This window comes from Sus scrofa, chromosome 17, assembly GCF_000003025.6.
Source record: "Sus scrofa isolate TJ Tabasco breed Duroc chromosome 17, Sscrofa11.1, whole genome shotgun sequence".
Classification (NCBI taxonomy): domain Eukaryota; kingdom Metazoa; phylum Chordata; class Mammalia; order Artiodactyla; family Suidae; genus Sus; species Sus scrofa.
In genome coordinates, this window is record NC_010459.5 from 20129597 (window position 1) to 20151580 (window position 21984).

The 21984-nt window shown below is 39.0% G+C and overlaps 2 long non-coding RNA genes across 3 annotated transcripts in view; one reads left to right on the forward strand and one right to left on the reverse strand.

Moving 5' to 3' along the window:
- Positions 1-21984, forward strand: part of LOC106506610 — a 381893-nt gene that overhangs the window by 345510 nt on the left and 14399 nt on the right. The gene's annotated exons all lie outside the window — the stretch shown is intronic.
- LOC110257380 overlaps positions 1-21984 on the reverse strand; it is a 481953-nt gene that overhangs the window by 11635 nt on the left and 448334 nt on the right. The window contains exon 3 of one of the 2 annotated variants that reach the window (XR_002339931.1): positions 15729-16135. The exons of the other annotated variant lie outside the window; for it this stretch is intronic. This is a non-coding gene — a long non-coding RNA (uncharacterized LOC110257380). Of the gene's footprint in view, positions 1-15728; positions 16136-21984 lie in introns of those variants that run through there. 2 annotated transcript variants of the gene reach the window in all.

Below are 21984 nucleotides of genomic sequence, written 5' to 3' on the forward strand. Positions count from 1 at the left end.
GAGCTGGCCTGTTGTCCACGGAGAGTGATGATCAGTGATTCCCAGACCCATCCGTCTAATGCTAAATCCACCTATTTGGCCAGCCTTACTAAAACCATATAAATCACCAGAGACTGTAAGACCAGGCTGTGCTACTTAATGGGCTACTTTAAAAACCAGCATTTTCCATGATGCTTAAACATCCCAACCCAGTGGTTCTGCAAAGTGCTGTTACGTTGTTAAACATTGGTTTATTTCAGGTGGGGGACTCCATCCAAGTAAGTTTGGAGGACCTTCATTTTTCTTCTTTTAAATTTAGGGAAAAAAAAAAAGGTTCTGGTTTATGGAGCCTATTGTTTATTATACCCAATATTCAGGTCTGTCTTATACGAGTCACAAATCTCTACCTGCCTCTATGTAAATTGCAGTGACTTCCCTTGGAATGTGACTTGTCTAGGTTAGTGACACCACTACCCGTGCCACTTGCCTTCCCCAATGGAACGTGAGCCAAGTAACATGTGCCATGTCTGAAGCTTAAAGAGGTATATATAAAGAGGTATATTTGATCCAACAATCTCTATTCTTCTTCTGCTATGAGCAGGGTGGAGTCTGGTAAGAAGTCTGCTATTATGTAGCAGATTCAGAGTCAGTACATAGCTACCACAGCCTAAACATGAGGCAAATGAGAAACAAACTTTTGTAAACCTTTCTAGCCATGAGTCATATCTCAGGGTTTCAGAAGCTGTTGGTCACTGTAGCAGAACGTAGTAAATACTGGCTTACATATTTGGCGAGGGTTCCAAACACAGTGAGAAAACGTAAGCTTAGGAATTTCTGATAAGCCAAAATCCTTCTCAAGCCAGATTTCTTTTTCTTTTCTATTGCTAACATACAAGCCAGGTCCACCTTGTAGAACTTACTCCTTTAAAAACTAATATTTATGACACATAAATGGATGCTTATTTTTATATGCCCTGTGTCCTATACTATACCAAGTCCTATTAACATCTTTCTAGTCTTCACAACAGTCTAATGAGAAATTCCTTTGGGGCTCTATGTTACAAAGAAGGGAATGGAGCTCATAGGTCAACACTAAATAGGTCACAAAGACACAGTCAGGAGTTCAACTTATGCTTTATCCGTTATTATTACTGTAATTAGTATTTTGCTTTTTAGGGCCACACCCATGGCATATGGAGGTTCCCAGGCTAGGGGTCAAATCAGAGCTACTGCTGCTAAACTACGCCACAGCCACAGGCACAACCATGCAGGATCCAAGCTGCTTCTGTGACCTATACCACAGCTCATGGAAACACCGGATCCTTAACCCATTGAGGAAGGTCAGGGATTGAACCCAAAACCTCATGGTTACTAGTCACATTTGTTTTCACTGTGCCACAATGGGAACTCCTCTATCCCTTATTCATGCAATTTTTTTATCACCTCTGTTGCTTAATCATCCCTCAAATTAAATGATCATTTTGAAAAAGCAGAAAGAACAGGAAAGAGAGGAGTTCCCTTGTGATGAAGAGGATTAAGATCTAGTGTTGTCACTCCTGCAGCTTGGATTCTTGTTGTGGAGTGGGTTCAGGTTCCATCCTGGGCCCAGAACTTCCACATGCCATGGGCATGGCCAAAAAAGAAAAAAGAACAATAGGAAAAAGAGATGTGTGACTCAACAGAGAAGACATAGTTATTCAACCAAGCCCCCAACACCTTCCCCAGAGCTTCACTGGAGGGATAAATTGATCTTTAACTGATTAGCTCAACCCCAGCACACAGGGGTATATTACCTTTTGTCTCTACCTAAGGCATTAGAGCATTTCCATATTTCAATGTAACCATGCAGATTTCAAGGATACAATTTAGAGAATTGTAGACCAGAGTTTTTAGCTAAAGGGGATTTCTTTTTTTTTCCTTTCTTTTTTTTTTTTTTTTTTTTGGTCTTTTGTTGTTGTCCTTTCTTTCTTTTTTTTTTTTGCTTTTTAGGGTCATACTCATACAACTTCCATTTTTGACACTGAAGGTGTTTGAGGGACAAATAAGTAGAGATATCAGTCATCAATGTGAGATTCAGAAAGATAAGTTTTGGCTGGAGATATACCTTTTTTTTTTTTTTTTTTCTTTTCACCGCTGCACCCACGGCATATGGAGGTTCCCAGGCTAGGGGTCTAATCGAAGCTATAGCTTCTGGGCTGCACCACAGCCATAGCAATGACAGATCCAAGCCACACCTTCGACCTACACCACAGCTGACGGCAATGACGGATGCTTAATCCACTGAGCAAGGCCAGGGATCAAACCCACAACCTCATGGTTCCTAGTCTGATTCATTTCCGCTGTGCCACAGTGGGAACTCCTTGTTTCCTTTTTTTTTTTTTTTACATGAAAGAAATTTTATTTATTTTAAGTGTTCTAATTGAAATATAGTTGCCATACAAATTAGGTAAATTACAGGTGTACAGTATAATGACTCACAATTTGTAAAGACTCTACTCCATTTATAGATATTATAAAATGTTGATTCTATTCTCCATGTTGCACAATATATCCTGTAGCTTATTTTATACCTAATAGTTTGTACCTCATCCTCTCCTACCCCTGTATTGCCTCTTCCATTTGCATTTCTCTTACCACTAATAACAAATGTGATTTGTTGGTTGGTCAATATTCTGTAATAACCTATATGGGAAAAAAACCTGAGAAAGAATGGATATATGTGTATGTTAGCTGATTCACTTTGCTGTATACCTGGAACTAACACAACATTGTAAATCAACTATACTCCAATAAAATTTAAAGAGAGTGGGATGAAGATGAACATGGAATTTGTCTCAGGTAGACTCTTGAAGAATTTATTAAGGATCTTCGATTATTTTTCAGGGCAAAAGAAAGCCATCAGAGTGATATGATGACTATTGCTTTAGCGAGCTTACTTCTGATGCCGTATGCAAAATGCACTGAGTGGGAAGGAATGGAAATTTCTACTTTACTTATGCATATTGTCAGTATAATCCCATGATTCCTACAGAGCTCAGAAACAATGACAACATGTCCAAGTTTGCAAAGATTTAACAAGTGGGAAACATAGAAAAGGGGAGATCAATTAGGAAGTTATTATAGGAATTCAGTTAACGGATGAGAGTAGCTTGGACCAGATAGAATTAAGCAGATTTGAGGTATGTTTTAGAAATACAATCTACAGAATATAGGGGTGAATTGGATCTAGAGTATAATAAAAGAGCATGCAAGAATGGTCAACACAGAGTTCCCTTGTGGTGCAGCAAGTTAAGGATCCAGTGTAGTCACTGCAGTGGCTTGGGTCACTGCTGTGGTGTGGGTTTGATCCTGGCCTGGGAACTTCCATGTGCATGAGCATGGCCAAAAAAAAAGAATGGTCAATAATTCTCTAGGGAGTTCCCATCATGGCTCAGCTGAAATGACGAATCTGACTTGTATCCATGAGGACACAGGTTCAATACCTGGCCTCGCTCAGTGGGTTAAGGATCGGCATTGCTGTGCCTGTTGCAGGAGCTGTGGTGTAGGTCACACACACGGCTCGGATCCCGTGTTGCTGTGGCAGTGGTGTAGACCGGCAGCTACAGCTCTGATTTGACCCCTAGTCTGGGAAACTCTATATGCCATGGGTGCGGCCCTAAAAAGACAAAATGATAATAATAATAGTAATTCTCTAGCTGTGGTAACTACATGTGTGGAAAATATGAAAATATTTTTCTCAGCTGGAGAAGCCCTGAAAAAAGCACTAGGAGTAGAGAATCACAACTTCCATTTTTGACACTGAAGGTGTTTGAGAGACAAATAAGTGGAGATATCAATCCTCAATTATGAGATCCAAAAGACAAGTTTTGGCTAGATATATATATATATATATTTTTTCTTTTTACCACCGTACCTGCGGCTTATGGAGGTTCCCAGGCTAGGAGTTAAATCAGAGCTGCAGCTGCCAGCCTACACTACAGCCACAGCAATGCAGGATTCCAGCCACATGTGGGGCCTGCACTGCAGCTTGCAGCAACACCGGATTCTTAACCCACTGAGCGAGGCCAGGAATTGAACCTGCATCCTCATGGACACTATGTCAGGTTCTTAACCCACTGAACCACAACAGGGACTCCTGGAGACAGAAATTTAAAGAAATGATCCCTTTCAATCAGAGATTAGGACACTATTACCTGTGGACCAAATCTAGCCACTGTCTGTTTGACTCTGGCCCCACAAACGATGAATGCCTTTTCATGTTTTAAGCTGTGGGAATCAATTCAAAATAAAAAGGTTTTATGACACATGAAAAATACAGGAAACTCAAATTTTAGTGTCCATAAATAAAGCTTTATTGGAACCCAGCCACATTCATTCACTTCCATATTATCTATGGCTGCTTTCATGCTACAACGGCAGAGCTGAGTAATTGTGACAGAGACCATATGGCTTGCAAAGCCAAAAATGTTTACTGTCTGGCTATTTACAGAAAACGGTTGCCTACCACTAATTCAGATGACATTAAGGCTATGGGATTGAATAGTAGAAACCCTAGAAAGTTTTGCTTTGCCGTTGCACAGCTGCCCAGATGTCCTGGAATGATGTGGGAACCTAGAGAGAGGACCATTCATTCACTTGCCTGCTGTGAGTTCCACTTGTGCCCTCTCTCAGGAAGGAATAACATCACAGAAGATGATGAATTAGAAGAGCCAGACAGGGTTCCTGCATTGCAAGCTCCAAATTAAGTGTACAGTGAACAGATTTGCAAAGTTTAAAAAAAAAAAAAAAGCACATGGGAAAAGGGCCTTCTGTTTATTTTTTTTCCTTATTAATTTACCACAACCACCATCAAGGGTCCCCGTTTCTGTCTGGGAAGAGAGGCTGGCAGGGCCAGGGATCAAAAAGCTGCTGGAAAACCCTAAGAAATTATGGAACCCTCATAAAAGAATCAAAGGACAATGATTTTCAAACCACTTGAAAAACTCAAGAGTCCATTCTGGTCATGTTACTGTGTTTCTTGCAATGCATTAACAACTGTAATGAAGCACGCAGCAGTTGTGTTTTCTGTGAAATTCCAGGCTCTGAAATGACATGATTCACAAGATCTTTCAGAATAGCCTGGGCTTTAGCATGAAAATAAGGTCCATGATAATATTTTAACTAAGAACCTGGGCAAGGAATTTTTTTTTTTAAACTGAAGTATAGTTGATTTACAATGTTGTGTTAATTTCAGATGTAGTGCAAAGTGATTCAATTATATGTATATACTTATATACATTCTTCTTCAAATTCTTTTCTATTATAGGTTATTACAAGATATTGAATAGAATTCCTTGTGTGCTATACAGTGTTTATTCATTTTATACCTAGCGGTTTGTATTTGCTAACCCCAAACGCCTAATTTACCCATCACCCCCAACCCGGGTAGGCAATTCTTTAATTGAATTTCAAACAAATGAATGTCTAGAATAGAAAATAAAATGTATTGCTTCTTAAACACACTTATACTAATCTTCTACTGGATCTACACAAATTGTCAATATTGACCATGTAGTTTCTGCATCTACCCCAGACGCAATGATAATAACTCTAATAATGATTGAAGAGAGAAAAGAGGTTTCCGTCATTTGCCTAAGGACTGCAACTTAAAAGGGAATGGCAAGGAAAGCACCAAATCTTGAAAAACAAACAAACCAAAAAACCCTCTTTCTTTCAATTTATCCACCAGGCATTTGAGCATAGGTGGTATTTTATTAGTGTTTTGAAATATTGCCTGTGACGCAAAGAAGGCTGGAAGATGCCACATCCATTCATATATTTTTCTAGAATTCTTATTGCTTCTAATTGTGGTGAACCAACCTCATTCTACCAGTCATGATTGCTTACAATGACTTGTCAGCCTTTCCATTTCCTGGTCACTTAAGTAAAGTGTACCCATCTATTTACTTACCTCCAATATTGCCAAAAACTACAGTGAGGAAAAACATTATCCAAGCCATCATATATTGAACTGTTATTATAAAATATTTGGCATTTATGTATAAATCGTTCCAGGCATAGAACTAAGTGCATATATTAAAACTTCTGAAATCCTTCTTCCAGAAAATGCTATCATTAAGTAGCCTTGTAAAGTCATTTTGTCATAATTGCATAATGTAATATAATTACTTTGCTGGTGTGTATGTGCACACATTCACACACACACAGACATGGACATACACACACACCAGCCATTCTATAAATTTCTGAAAGGCAGTGGCTATTCAATAAATTTTGGTAAAAAGGAATAGACATATTCATACCTATATGGTAACTTTGACCTTGACCAACTTAACCTTCCAATGGTCGTGACCATGCGTTATTCTTTTTAGAAGATATCAGTGTTGTTAGCAGAGCCCCTTGCATATACTAAGTACCCAATAAATAGCAGCTAAATACAGGATAAAATGAATACTGCCATTTTCTTTTTCAATCCCTAAGGGCCTGGCACAACTTCCAATAAATTCTAGGTTGTTTTCAGATGAAAAAACAGCAAAATGCTCTTATATCCAGGTTCTCATTTAACCCTGATGCAACCCCACAAAATGGTCGTGTTCACACTTTAAGATGAGAAAATTAAGCATAGAGAAGTTAAATGACTTGCTGAGGATCATTGAGAAATAAGTCATCTTGCCAGGCATCAAATCAAATCTTGATCTCTTTACACCATCAATTTTCTGTGTAGCATTGACAAATCCAAAGCCTGTCTCTCATTTACAAGTGGGGCTGCTTGGGAGACCTTCTTGAAGGTGGGGCATTTAATGGACAAGTTGTACTATCATCATTTTAGGTCAGCAGTCATGGCATCTACACCCACAAAACTGCCTCCTTTTCTCTTTATAAACTTAAAGGCTGAGTATTTCCCTTGTGAAAAATTCCCATACCTCATAAATAAATAAATATCCCATAAACTATGTTGCATATGATCTCAAGTTTAGATTCTTGGCTTTGCTGTCTGTTTGAATCTTAGGCTATCGTCGAACTCAAAGAACCTCCGAAGTCCCCACATATTTCAAGTTACACCTTTACCCTTCCCGTCTTGTGTGGAGTTTGAAATTCCAACTTGTTCCATTGAAATCTTCAATAAATGATCAATTATGCTATCAAATTCAGGCTGCCAGACACTTACGTACTCTTTCTTATATTTTTTTTTTATTATTTTCCCACTGTACAGCAAGGGGGTCAGGTCATCCTTAGATGTATGTATACATTGCAGTTACAGTTTTTTCCCCCACCCTTTCTTCTGTTGCGACATGAGTATCTAGACATAGTTCTCAATGCTATTCAGCAGGATCTCCTTATAAATCTATTCTAGGTTGTGTCTGATAAGCCCAAGCTCCCGATCCCTCCCACCCCCTCCCCCTCCCCCTCCCATCAGGCAACCACAAGTCTCTTCTCCAAGTCCATGATTTTCTTTTCTGAGGAGATGTTCATTTGTGCTGGATATTAGATTCCAGTTATAAGTGATATCATATGGTATTTGTCTTTGTCTTTGTCTTTCTGGCTCATTTCACTCAGTATGAGATTCTCTAGTTCCATCCATGTTGCTGCAAATGGCATTATGTCATCCTTTTTTATGGCTGAGTAGTATTCCATTGTGTATATATACCACCTCTTCCGAATCCAATCATCTGTCGATGGACATTTGGATTGTTTCCATGTCCTGGCTATTGTGAATAGTGCTGCAATGAACATGCGGGTGCATGTGTCTCTTTTAAGTAGAGCTTTGTCTGGATAGATGCCCAAGAGTGGTATTGCAGGGTCATATGGAAGTTCTATGTATAGATTTCTAAGGTATCTCCAAACTGTTCTCCATAGTGGCTGTACCAGTTTACATTCCCACCAGCAGTGCAGGAGGGTTCCCTTTTCTCCACAGCCCCTCCAGCACTTGTTATTTGTGGATTTATTAATGATGGCCATTCTGACTGGTGTGAGGTGGTATCTCATGGTAGTTTTGATTTGCATTTCTCTTATAATCAGCGATGTTGAGCATTTTTTCCTCTTTCTTATTTTATTTATTTATTTTCCCCATCATTTCCTTTAAAAACAAATCAAGTTGGATTAGCAAGAGGATTCTTCTTCCCTTTGGGTTTTGGTGTTTCATTTTGTATTGCCTTTTTTTTTTTTTTTTTTTTGATACAAAGTTTCAGTGTCCGTTCTGTAGAGATTTAGATGAAAAGCCATGCGTTTACAAAATGACAACCCATAGTCCCAAAGCTACAATGAACAAGACACTTTTGGAGAAGAAGATGGAGAAGAGCTTGGTAAAGTGAAGAATGCATGTTTTGAGGGGTCTGGAGACCCAGGTTTAAGGCCATGCCAAATCCCCTAGCCAGGCTCCATCTTAGTTCCTTTACAAAGTCTGGGCATGATAACAGCCGTTCCTTTGAGCAGCTTTGAGGCTCCTAAGAGGGTGATTAGGAGCACAAATTAAACTACGGATTTAATTGCCAAGTAGCATTATTATTGACCCAAACATAAAAATAGGTCTTTATCCATCATCAAAGAAAAAACCCAATGTTCTGTGTTCTGCTCTGTCCCACTGTGGCTGGGGAAAGAGGCTCTTTGTCCCTTTAAGAGCTCTCAGACACATCTCCAATCACATCCTAAAAGCCTTCCTGGTTGTGCCGCTTAGGTGCATCCGGTAGCACAGCCGTGTTCCGATCTTCCTGGCAGATGTCATAATTTACTGTCACCCTCATGCAGGAATGTGGTGCAAGGGGCCCCCTCTCTGGCTCTGTGATCCATTGCCTGACAAGTCCCAGTGTCAACCTTCACCAGGCCCAGCGGACGTGGAACACCATTTACCTGATAGGGCTGGTGATAAAGTGGGCAATTAGATGCACTTGGAAAATCCTGGCTGGAAACTGGCTGGCATTTGAGAAACATTACAGCTGAGTCGGGCTTCATAAAAGTTAAAGGGGGAAAATTAAGTCTTTCACAATCTACCTTGGTCTCTAAGGAAGTCAGGAGCCCAGAGCCCTATAGCTTTATCTTTTTTTGTGTCTCCCCAACCTTTTCACTCTATTTCCCCCAGACAGGAGACAAGGTAATATATTCTCACTGGAGATGGGAATGCATGGGAGAGACTTGAGGGTTAATGTTTCAAGTTTTTGATCTCAGAGCCGTGTGTGTTATTTCCTGAGCCCTCCATTCTCCCTCTCTCTTTCTCTCTCTCTCATATACAGACACACACAGTCACAGTGCTGGGATTTAACTTGGCACATTAGCTTCCATTTGGCCTGGAGTTTCTCTAGTGTGGTGCCAGCTCGCAAGTGTGATTTACTCAACATGTCTTTGCGGGCCCCCTCTTCATGTTCTCCTCACTGGGGTGCATCAGCTTGTTACTGATTAATGAGTCTGGGAGGTGAGTGACAGTTATCTGAAGGGCTCCCCAAAGTTGGATTCAAGAGACTGGCCCATATCTCCTGCTGCATTAAAGGTAGTTAGATTTCCTGCTGATAAGAGCACATGGAAAATAACTGTGCTCGCCCCTACCCCCACCTCCAAGCTGCCAGGAGCCAATCTCTCTGTATCAGGTCTCTCTGCTGCCCTGTACCTTTGCCATTTCCCTTCAGGCTGATAAACATTTCACCAACGAGAAGTAGGAAGTACGTCGAGAGGCTGGTCCAACTTGGGGCCTCATTTGGACGTGGAGGCTTTCTGAAATTGAAAAGTCAGGACTGATCTGGAAAAATGTGCTTACAGACAGTGGAACAGGAAAACGATTTCCTCCCCAAGGCTGGTTCCGCCTCCTCTGCTGGGTGGAGAAGGTGGGAGGAAGGGACAGGGCGTTCTCCGTGCCATTGGAATTCCCCTTTAGAGTCGGAGAATATGAGCAAGCCTTTGGCTTTTATTGTGTGTGTGTGTATTCTATTTTTCACCTAAAATAATCAGCTTGCAGAGAGGAAACAGAGGTACCTCCAGGAGGTTTTTTCCATCTTTAAAAAATGATGGGCTGGTAGGCTTCTAGAGGATGCTGGTGGCTGGATGGTGGGGACCACTTAGGTTTGGTGCCTGATTATAAGGAGGACAAGGGACAGCCAAGGGCCACCGGGTGTGTCCTGGTGCCAGAACTGCTTCATTGACGTGAGAGAGGAAGAATGACTGGGTCTGCTCCCCAACATTTTGAGAGGATGTCTGGGATTCTGGGTCAAGAAAGTCACAATCCCTTTGATGAATAAACCGGCTGTTTTAGTTGTTGAAGGTTAGGGAGAGTAAGCAACAGGGAATAGCAAATGATGTAGGTAGCGTGATGTTGACGTGTTCTTCCCCCATGTGTACCATGGTCCCTCCTGTCTTCCTGTGATGCTGACAAAACAGACTCAAGTGACATTTTCCTTAGAATACCTTCTCCTGGGCTTGAAGCCTGCCTCACTTATTGTCTTTGAAGAGTACATTCGAATGAGCGGTTGACAAGATCATATTTAAAAAGGCAACTGATTATATATATATATATATATAAACATCTATATTTATAATCCCATATATATATCCATATATATATATGGATATACATCATTGTATCCATATATGTGGTAATTTCCCAAAGATCCAGGCCCTGTGGGGAGCATAACTTTCAAAGAGATGCACCTTTGTGGAGAGCCAGAGGTGCTCTACTTCTGTGCCATGAGACTTCCAGAGTTGCTATGGCAAATTGCAGGTATGACTTCAAGTCTTTACCCCTCCATCTAGCCTCCCCCTATGAAATCCCTCCCATCAGGAAATGGGGTCTATTTCCTTATCCCTTAAATTTGTCCCTGTGACTTGCCTGGACCAACAGTGGAGGTTATGCAGTGCTTGTTCTAAGCCCCGAGATGCCCTGTGTGCTTCCTCTCACTCACTCAATGCTCCTCTGTCACCACTAAGACAACATGCTTGAACACCTTGCTGGAGAGTGAGACTGGCCCAGAGCCAGGCCATCCATTTGTCCTAACTGAGGCCACCTTAAGCCAGTCAGCAGCTCACTGACCTCCAGAAATGTGAATGGGCCCATGCAAGCCCAACCTCAATGAAACTTAGAGTTTTGAGCCCAAGTTTGGGGGTGGATTGTTACGCAGCATTATTACAGCAATAAATAGCTGATGTCAGTTGCTTTCTGCCTAACATCGTGTTTCCAGGTCTCATTTCTCACCCAGATTGCTGATTTTTCTTCACTATAAGCACATTCCATCAAGGCCCTGGTTGGGCAGAGAATGAATGGAAGGTCTGTGGCTTCTTTTTCAACATTTGTATGCCCCCCTCCCCCTTTTGCTTTACCTTAATTCTTTCTTCCCCCATACCTACCACTTACCACCAGAACGCTTTGTTTTTCTAGGGGATTTTAAATCAACACCAGACAACCTTGGCATTAGCAGGGAAGTTCTCTCTATTCTTTACAAGCATTTTTTTTTTTTTAATTTTGGATTCCTTCTGACATCTGACAGAAAGAAACACAAGCAAAAAATAAACAAATCTGTGACACATCAGGTGGTACTTAGTGCTGTGGAGAAAAAAAATCAGCAGCAGAAGCCAATTACAGAGTGTATGGGGGAAAAGGGGGGGGGAAGGAACACACTGCTTCATAAAGGATCATCAGACAAGTCTTCTCTGAAAAGGAGATGTCTGAAGTAATGTTGGGTGAATTTAATTTTTCTAGAGCATATTTAAGTGGGAGGAGAGAAACAAAGACATTACCTTCCTGATTATCCACTTCAAGGACCGACATGGAGACATAAAGAATCATGACGGTTTACCCAGGAAAGTGCTATATTCATCTGTGGTCACCATGGGAAGGAGACAACACTGCAGGGCCTGCAACCCTTCACATGCTTCACCCTTTAGTATCAGGCTTATAATAAGCACCCGTTGGGATTGGAATCTAGAGAGCCAGATTCTCACATCTGTACTGCCATAAGGAAATCTGTGACCTTGGCACAGTCATTTATTTTCTCTGGGCTGGATTTTTCTCATTTGTCAAGTAGGGGCTTGAATTTGATGCACTGTAAGGAAACTATCAGATCTGACATTCTATGGTTTCACAAGTTTGTACAGCTGGGATTGCCCTGGGCTTTGAAGGGGGAAAAAAAAGGAAGTATGATAATAATATTGCCCTTCCCGCAGTCACTTATAATCATCTTGAATTCTTCATGAAGATGAAAGAGATAGAAATAATCATGCAAGGTTGTAGAAAACCATACATGTTAGAGCAATTGGAAGAACATCCTTTTTCTCCCTGACCAAGTCCACCTACCCTCTGCCCCAAATCTGGAAGTAACAAGTCTGCTTTTTCACAAATTTTCCTAAATCTTAGAGCTTTGGTCCTTTGTTGTACCAGGTTCTAATTTCAAAGGATGGTGCAAGACTTGGCTATCAAAGTTTCTATACATCTCCTATTTGGGCTCGGGCATGTTCCTGGGTGATAGGGCCATTGCTGGTGGTAATTTTGGATGAGAGGGCGCCTACAGTGACTTTCCACTCATTCTCTGCCCAACCAGGGCCTCAATGGAATGTGCTTATGGTGAAGAAAAATCACGGCAAACCTTGGCTCATCTATATGCAACAAAATGGTCCTCTGATGTTTGTAGAAAGGGGCAAGGCTGCTGGGTCTTGACTTTTCCTGGGTGGCAGAACCCTTGATATGGATGATGACCATACAGGTGACAAGAACATCACAAGCTTGATAAAGATTCACATGATATGTGAGCTGAGGGAAAGGCTAGTTGGCAAGGAGGAACAAGGCCAGGATGGGGAAGAATGCTTGAGTCAGAAAGAGGCCAGCTTCTAGAGGAAGAGCTGGCAGCCAAAGCCCGCCTGCCTGAGTCTGGCACAGTATATTCCCTCAATTCTTGACGTCAATACTGTCAAGGTTAGAGCGTGACCAAGGGCTGGAACTGCACAGAAAACGTCATGTATGAGACAGGGAAGGGGAGGAAGGGAGGCTGCAGTAGTCGGGGAGGGGCAGGTCTTCCTGCAGGGCTATTTTCACAGCATGATTAGGACAAGGGAACAAGGAAATATAATTTTGTAGAGAAAAATTGTAAAAGAGACAAAGCATCACCATCACGTACACACACAAACGTAGACACAAACACCCACCCACCCACACACACGCAAATGTGCACAGAATATTGACTGCAAAGAAATGATTCTATTTTCATCCTATTGCCACAATGAGCTGGTTCTCTCCAACTCTTGACTTCTGTCTTTTCACTGTTTCTTTTTTGACTACTTGGAAAATATCTGCGAGTTGTTAATGACTTTTGACAATTTCCTACAGGGCATTGGTTACAAATGGGTGTTCTGGAGCCAGACATCTTGAGACAAAACCCCAGGATCCATCACTTCCAAACTTTGGTCTGGATACTTTATCTCCATATTTCTTAGCTTTGTCATCTATAAAGTGGAAATAATAAGAACTTACAACTCATAAAACTGTTATGAGGATTATGTAAGATAGTGCTTGTGAAGCACATATAAAATCAGTATCTTATTTACTATATATTTTTCAACTCAAATAAAAATGCAGCAATTTCTGAAGATCCAGTAACATGCAAGAAAAATGGATGGAGGTTGTGAGAGGTGAAAAAAGCCATCCTTTACAAAGTAAGGAGGAAGCCATCTATATGTAAAAAAATTGAAAAGATAATATTTAAGACAAAATAGAAAATAGATATAATCAAATAGAAATATTGACTAAATAGAAGGATAGCAGCTGGATCCTCTTTCAGAATGTTTAAAAATGAAAAAGTTTATTGAAAATACATTTTAAGTGAGAAAAGAGAATCCCCTACATTCTTTGATTTAGATAGCACTTTGTACGTCACCTAGTTCAAGTTTTTGCTTATTACAGGAATCATTTTTTACAACCTCTCTGTCAGCTTTTCAGCCAGTGAGTGATCATTTCATGTGGCTCATCATTCACTCACTCATGAAGCAATCTGTTCCATTTCTGAACAGCTCTAACAGGAAAGATGAGCAAAGGCTACCTGGAGAAATATTTATGGCAGAAAGGACAAAAGGATTAATACTGACAACATATGAAGAGCACAATTGCTGTACTTCTGTTTCTAATAATAGTATATTGATTTATTTGTATCAGTCTTTCTGCTGAAAATGAGAAAACTCAATAAAATAATTTAAAAGAGTTCTTATAAAGTGTCAAAGAAATGATAAAATAGTAAGGATTTATAGGTCAAAATTGTAGGGAACGATGCAAGCTAAGAGGTGAGCAAAAGACAATTTGATTTTGTCCTGAAGGCAGTTGCCCAAACTGACACATGTGAACTTTGGTTTTGAGAACTTTCAAGAAGATAGAGGAAAGAAATGAAACCCAGAGCTTCTTAGCCTATGGAATAATCAACTTCATGACAAACCCAAGGATCACAGTATCAGAAAAGGGTAGGCAAAAATAAGATGGCACTTGCATGGATTTGTCAACAAATTTATAATTCCTGGTACCCCTTAAGAAAACAAATATACACACAAACACGCATGTTGTCAAGTTAAATAAAGTCACACTAGCCTTGGTAATAATAATAATAAGCAGATGAAAGAGGTAATGCAAATTCTTGCTAGAAAACGAGCTCATTCACACAGACCTTAAAATACTTTTGTGTGAATAATTTAGAAGTAAAATGAGAAACATAACGTCAAAGATTTCCAATCACCCAAGGAAATAGGGAACCATGAACAAGAAATAATAAAAATTAAAAAATAGAGAAAGAAAAGAAGCAAATGCCAAATATGTCAGGTATTGGAACTCTTAGACACAGATAATAAAATGCTTAAGTTTGCTATGTTTAAAAAAATGAAAACCAAGTTCAAAAATATCTCCACAAGGATAGAACAGTAGCTTAAGGAGTGATCTAGAATATTATTTAAAAGTAATATTTCTAGAATTAAAAATATAATAATGATTAAAAGTTTAGTGTATGGATTCAAATGTCAGTTAGATGTAATCTAAGAGACAATTAGAATTAATAGAAGCCTAAGGATAAATGATCCAAATCATAGTATGGAAAGACAATAGGTAAAATAGAGAAGGGAAGTCAAGATATAAGAAGGATCTTGATATGGTCTAATACACCTTTAATTGGAGTCCTTAAGGTGGAATGTGAGAATATGCTTGAGATACAATATTTGAATAGATTTTCCAGAACTGATGAAAATTGACATTTAGAGATTTGAGAAGACTGAAAAATCTCTAGCAAACTAAATAAAAAGGCATTTACACATAATCATGCTATAGTGAAATTGTAGAACTCCAAAGAAAAAATCTTGAAAGCAGAAAATAGAGATTACATTTTAAAGAAAGGACTAACAGCTGATTTCACAATAACACTGAAAGCCAATAGCAATGGAATGTCTTTAATGTACTGGAGAAGAGAACTGTTAACTTGCAAATCTATGCTCAGTAAAAAATACCTTCCATATGAAGGTGAAATTAAAATTATTTTCAGGCAACCAGAAATTGAGAGCTTTTGCCCAATAAATCCACTTTAAAGGAAATACTAAAGAGTGATCTTGAGGCAGAAGCAAGAAACCATAGAGATGATCCAAAGTGTACAAGGGAATTAAGGGCAGAGAACACAGTGAAAATGGGAGGAAAAATCTAACAATGAACAAAATAATAATAATAAAACTTGATAATAATGTATTAAGCATTAAAATAGAATTAAAATACAAAATAACATCAACAGATTAACTTAGACTAAGACAAAAGGGAGTTAAAGTGGTTTAATCAATTTTATAATTTGATGAGTATCCATATTTTCATTTCTAGGGATAATTTTAATTTCTAGGCATAATTTCCCAATTAGTATAAGGAAAAATTAGAATTAAAAACAAAAGATTGCAAACAGGAGGGAAATTAAGCAGAACAGGTAGGAGAGAAAGAAAATAAAAAATAAGATGTTATATTTTAAACATAAGTTTATTAGTAATTGTTTAAATGTAAATAGATAGAACAGTTAAAAGAAAAGAACACTAGCTTGGACTAAAGAAACTACTAATGAAATCTGGCACAGAGCATAATCCTAGAAGAGGGGCATTCACATCTTAGTTTATGAAGAGTCTCCCCTGAGGTTGTGCAGTGCACACCCTGTGTAGCCTGGATCCAATTGTAGGAAAGATGAAACTAAAAAGAAAAATAAGTATTATGTGAGTATGAAACAAAGGATCGCTGATATAACTATACTAGTGTTATGCACAATAGATTTAAGGCAAAATATATAGTTAGAGAATCACTTTGGAAGTATATAACAAGTTCAAGTCATACAAAGATGTATGATGCATCCATGCACCTAATGATAGTGATTCAAATATATCAATCAGAAGTTGGTGGAGCCTCAAAAAGACATATAAATAAGAGAATTAAAAAAGATACAAGCAAAATGACACTAATATAACAGACTTTTACACACCTCTCTCAAAACTGGAAGATCAAGTCACGAAAAAATAACCCCTCAGGGTTTTATATCTCTCTCTCAACAACTGATAGAGCTACAGGGAAAAAATCAATAAAGAAAAGAGCAGAGGTTGAAAATTAATAAGACATCCATTACAAGGAGTTAATAAACATTCACAAAGTAGAAGAAAGCGATAAAAATGGTAAGAACAGGACAGAGGAGGTCAACATTCCTGAAATTTGATTCCTTAAAAAGGCAAAAATTTAAAATGTCTGACAAATTAAAGAAAAACTTAAAGAGAGAAAAAGAGAAGGCCCAAATAACCAACATTATAAAAGAATAAGGAGTTATCACACCTATAACATAGAAACATTGCTACAAGTTATTACGCATACTCTTGTTAATGAAATGGAAATTTTAGATAAAATCCACAAAGTTTTAGAAAAATATAATTTATAAATCTCTCAAGAAAAACATAAAACCTGATTCATCTCACAATTTTTATATGCTCTGAACGGAAACATTGAATGACGTAAATTTTAGAAGCAATTGTGCAAGATCTTCAAAATCTCCATGCACTTTTACCCAACAGTCTCAATTCTTGGAAACTTCCATAAGGAATTGTACCTCAATACACAATCTTATGGCACAAACATATTCCTCAGAGTTATTTATTCAAATAAGGAAATGGAACCAGTTCTCATGTGAGACCATTGCTGAACATCTAAGGAGATAGAATCAAATGAGCCAAAATCATTTGTTTTTTTTCCCAGTCTTCTCATTGGAAATATGGGAGCTCTCTTTCTGTTTCATTTGTTTTTATTTGAGCATGTGCTATAAATGTTCAGCAACAGGGGCATTAGTTCAATAAATCATGGTACCATTGTATGAAATACAATGAAGTTTTTAGAAATGATCATTTTGTGGTAAATGTATTGATATTGAAAGTGTTTTAAAATACCTTTTTTTTTAAAAAAAAAGAACTTAATAAAACAGTATATACAGTGTACTGCCAATTGGAAAAAAAATGTGATCTATGTCTATATGAAAGGAAGCACATTTCTATAAATATAGAATAAAAATTAAATAGCTAGACAAAACAAAAGGATATTTCTGGGTGGTAGGATCATAGGTTAACTTTTTACTTTTCTCTTTTGGGCCAAAGCAAACCACAAGTCCAGCCTAGATTAAAGGGATAGGGGATACGATTTCATCTTTTGATGGGAAGAAAGAATGTAGATCAAGAAGGGAGTGGAGGAGTTCCCTGGTGGCTCAGTGGGTTAAGGATGTGGTGTTGTCACTGCAGCAGCTCACGTCATTGCTGTGGTTCGGGTATCATTCCTGGCCTGGGAACTTCCACAAGCCATGGGTGCAGCCAGAAAAAAAAAAAAAAAAAGAAGAAAAAAAACCAAGTCGTGGAGAACTGAGGGCACTTTTCTACTTTTCTATGCTCAACAGCATACTTTAGCAGACTGTTGCTCTTGGAAACTATTCAAGGGAATTGAAACACTGATACAGTAAATGGTTCCCACCATGGAGCTGTCTTAGCATTGAAAGGTTCCATGCCTTAAACCCTGAGATCAGGCCTATAATGAAATTCCAAAAATGAACAGAATGTTGAAAACTAATTTTTTAAATTATTAAAATTGTGTGAGTCCCTCAACAAGATAATTTTGGATAGGACATTAGTTGTAGTTTCCAATCCGTCATTACTCAGAGTCTGTCAACTCTTCGGTGCATGACAGCGATCACATTTTAAACTTCCTTTCTTCAAATTAATATAATTTATACCATAATGTTCTATAACATTGTATAAACCCTTGATCCATATTCCCTTATCATTGATTTTTAAAAGGAAATGCTAAATTAAATGAGTTTGTCAGTAATGCAAACTTAAATCCAGATATATGGAAAGTTCCAGATACATGAAAAGTTCTTGACATGTGGCAATTAATGAATATGAGCTAATACTGCTAAATAAGTTTAAACAAAGCTCTAAAATTTATTAAAAATTTCCGTTTAAACTTAAGATGTTAAAGACAGAGATTTAAATCCCTGAATTGGCAGTGAAAGAACTGGATATAAAAATTTGAAATTACAGCTAGGATACTTGTTGTCTTATAGAATTGGAATAAGAATTACAGGAGAGAAATATTCTTTTACCCATTTGATATTTATCAATTGCAATGTTTGTCATATCCTTGCATCAGCTTGCTGGGGTCAATTTCAAGGACATAAGTTTTATACGCATTGTGCCTTCCACACAAATATTACCCCAAAAGGGAATTATGGTTGTATATAGAATTGTCTGCGAGTATTTAAAAAAAATCATCATGAATTAATGGGCTCCAGTCTAGAACAAAGATCAGATCTTGGGGAGTGAGGCTCATTCAGTGATCTTTTCTAAAAGCTGTTTTAATGATGCTCATGTGCAGCCCAGGGTTGAGAATTACTGATTTAGGCAATTTTGCAAACCTTCAGGTTCCAGACAGGAGGCCCACCTCAGCACTGATGACAGTATCCCTGAATAGCCTTAGGAAGTAGGCAATTATTTTGGAAAGCTTTTCCCTTGTGCATAAGTTCTTTTAATTGTAAGAGAGGCAAAAAAGGACAGCATCAGGATAAGCTGACAAGGCACAATGTCCTAGAAAATTGGGTCAGGATTCAGAGAGAAATACGGCTCTATTGGGAAGCAGGATTGATGAGAGGAAAATCAAGAACTATCCGTTGTAATGCTTAAGACAGAGCTTCCTAGTATAGGGAACAGAATTATCACCATTCTATAGACTCAGAAGCACAAGTCCATCTGTGATCCATGCAACTCAGTTAGTAGTTCCACTGGATTTGGGGTTGATGCTGCTGGTAAACTTTATCAGTTTTTACAGTGGCCATTAATCTTTAAACCATCATGTTTTTGAAATTTCAATGCATCTTACAATCACTGAGTACACTTAATGTAGTAGTCTCTTCCATTATGACTAAATTGAACATGACATCTTAGATTACATCTTAAAATACATGACATCTTAGATTCAGGGAAACGGTGTTTCCAGGCTTCTCCAGAACTGGGCTTATGCATGAGACCTGGTATTAGAGTTGGTGTTGAAGATTTAGGGTCACTGAACTGCTTCTAGTTCTTAAAAGCTTGTGCGCTAGTATGAGAAACAGGCCAAGAATCATGATGTTCCCTGAGAATATTGTCCAGCAAATACACAGGGGTTTTGCTTAGGAGACCACTTTCCCAACTGCTCACGCCCTCTGTTGGTGGGAGGTAGGCAGAGTGGATCAGTATCTGTCTTAGCTGTTTAGCTTTTCTTTGAAAGGTGGAAGGTAAGTTGTGGAGTTTCAAGGCCAAGTTCTGTGGAACACTCTAAATGCTCTAAAAAATAGAGGATCAATATTGAAAAGGACCATGGAGTTCCTGTTTCGGCTCAGTCGGTGTGAACCCAACTAATCCATGAGGATGTGGGTTCAATCTCTGGCCTTGCTCAGTGGGTTAAGGATCGGGTGTTGCTGTGAGCTGTGGTATAGATGGTAGACGTGGCTTGGATCCCCTGTTGCTGTGGCTGTGGCATAGGCTAGAAGCTGCAATTCCAATTTGACTCTTAGCCTGGGAACATCCACATGCCACAAGTGGCCCTAAACAACAACAACAGCAACAACAACAACAACAACAACAACAACAACAACAACAAAAGATTAAAAAGGACCAGGGAAGGACCACTGAGTTGGAGTTGGGGCTTAAAGAACTTCAACAGGTAAAGAGAGGGCTTTTCAAAGCCTGATGAATGTGAAGCTATTGAGGGGAAAAAGGCAAGGTGCATTCCTGGCACTGTACCTCGTCTGGACCATCTCCTGATTCAGCCCTGGAAGTCCCTATTTGGTTAATCCAGGCTTCATCTGTAGAGGCAAGAATCTACTTGCAAACATTGGAAATGTGACCATAGGCTTTCTCTCTGCTTTTTCCTCCTGCAGCAGAAGGGGAGCTTAAGCCTCATGGAGGGTTTTTTGATCAGAGCTGGAGCTTCATGCCAATGTTTCTTATCCAGAGAGGCCCATTTCTCATCTTGCAAAATTTGTGCCAGAAAAGAACTCCCACTGACTTGCGGGGCAGTTCTGGCACAGACAGACCCCTGAGGGCATAGAGCAGGCTGAGCAGAGGGTAGAACGAAGTACATCTCTTGCCTCTTGACAGGGTGGGGAGGTGTTTCTGGAGCTGATCCCACAGGGGGAAGAATCCCACACACTAAGTATAATTTCTAGGCATGTCGAGTAATGGGGCAAAATTAAATTGGACTCTCCTTCTATCTTAAATCTAATTAATCTTCCTCTGCTATGTACTCATTCCACTAAAATATGGCATTAAAATTCCAGCACTGCAGTTTGCACTTTCCAGCAGCTTTCTATAAGCAGCAGTAATCTGATCTACCAGTTCATAAACTCCTACTACAGAATAGCTTAGAAAAATGAAAGGTTTGGTCCTCAGCACATCAACAAGACATCAGCTTGTTATTCGAGCAGAAAAGAAGTGTCCCAGGGATGGAATTATTGTAATTATTATTATATTATTATTATTTGTTTTGTTGCATTAAGACTAAGAATCTATCTAGTGCCTTAGTTGTTAGGGAATTACATGCTCCATAAGCATATTCAAATACTCCTTGGGAATGATTGGTAGAAACAGCATTGCCTAAACCGGGCTGTAATTGCCAGCAATTCATACTTAATTCTGAATTTGTCCTGGCTTCTGATTTTCACACAATTCAGTGTCAGATCTGCTGTTGTCTGGGGAAGATACGTTTGCTTTCAAAATTAAAACCAAGCCCATCCTTGATTCCAAGATTCCTCACGGCTTCGGGATAGAAGCACATAGGATGGCATTAGCTGAACAAGGGTAGGTTTTATTTCCTCTTTAAAACTAAGTTCCTATTGGAACCCTGTCTTCCTCCTTGAGTGAGGAAATCCCAGACAAAACTTCTCTTGTATTTACTTGTTTTGTCCATGCCAGAATTACAAAAGGAGAAATCGTATTCTGGCAATAGCTGTTCTGAGGGAGAACTAAGCTAGAGTGTTGAAACATTTAGAAATACACCACAAATATTTAGGTACTATGGAGTTTTTATATGTTCATATATGTATGTATGTTTACCTTAGAAAGACAGCACAAGAGCCAAGGTTCCTACATATTCTACCGCTTAGATTTTTTATCTAGTCTCCTTTGTGACATCGACTACAGAGGATGGACTAGAAATAATGGTCCCCTTTAACTTTAGGTTGCATGATTTTATAATTTATATGTATTTATGTTTTTCTATAATTTGTATATATTATGGCCAACTTGATAAGGTGGAGAATACGAACAGGCCATGGACTTGCTTTTCTTTTCCTCCTGAGGGCCAGGTGTGTGAGAGTGTGTGCAAGGGTGCACTTCTAAAGGATTTTGTACATAATTTTTTTTTCTTTTTAGGGCTGCACCTTTGGCATATGGATGGAGGCTCCCAGGCTAGGGATCAAATCAGAGCTTCAGTTGCCAGCCTAATCACAGCCACAGCAATGCCAGATCCAAGCCATGTCTTCA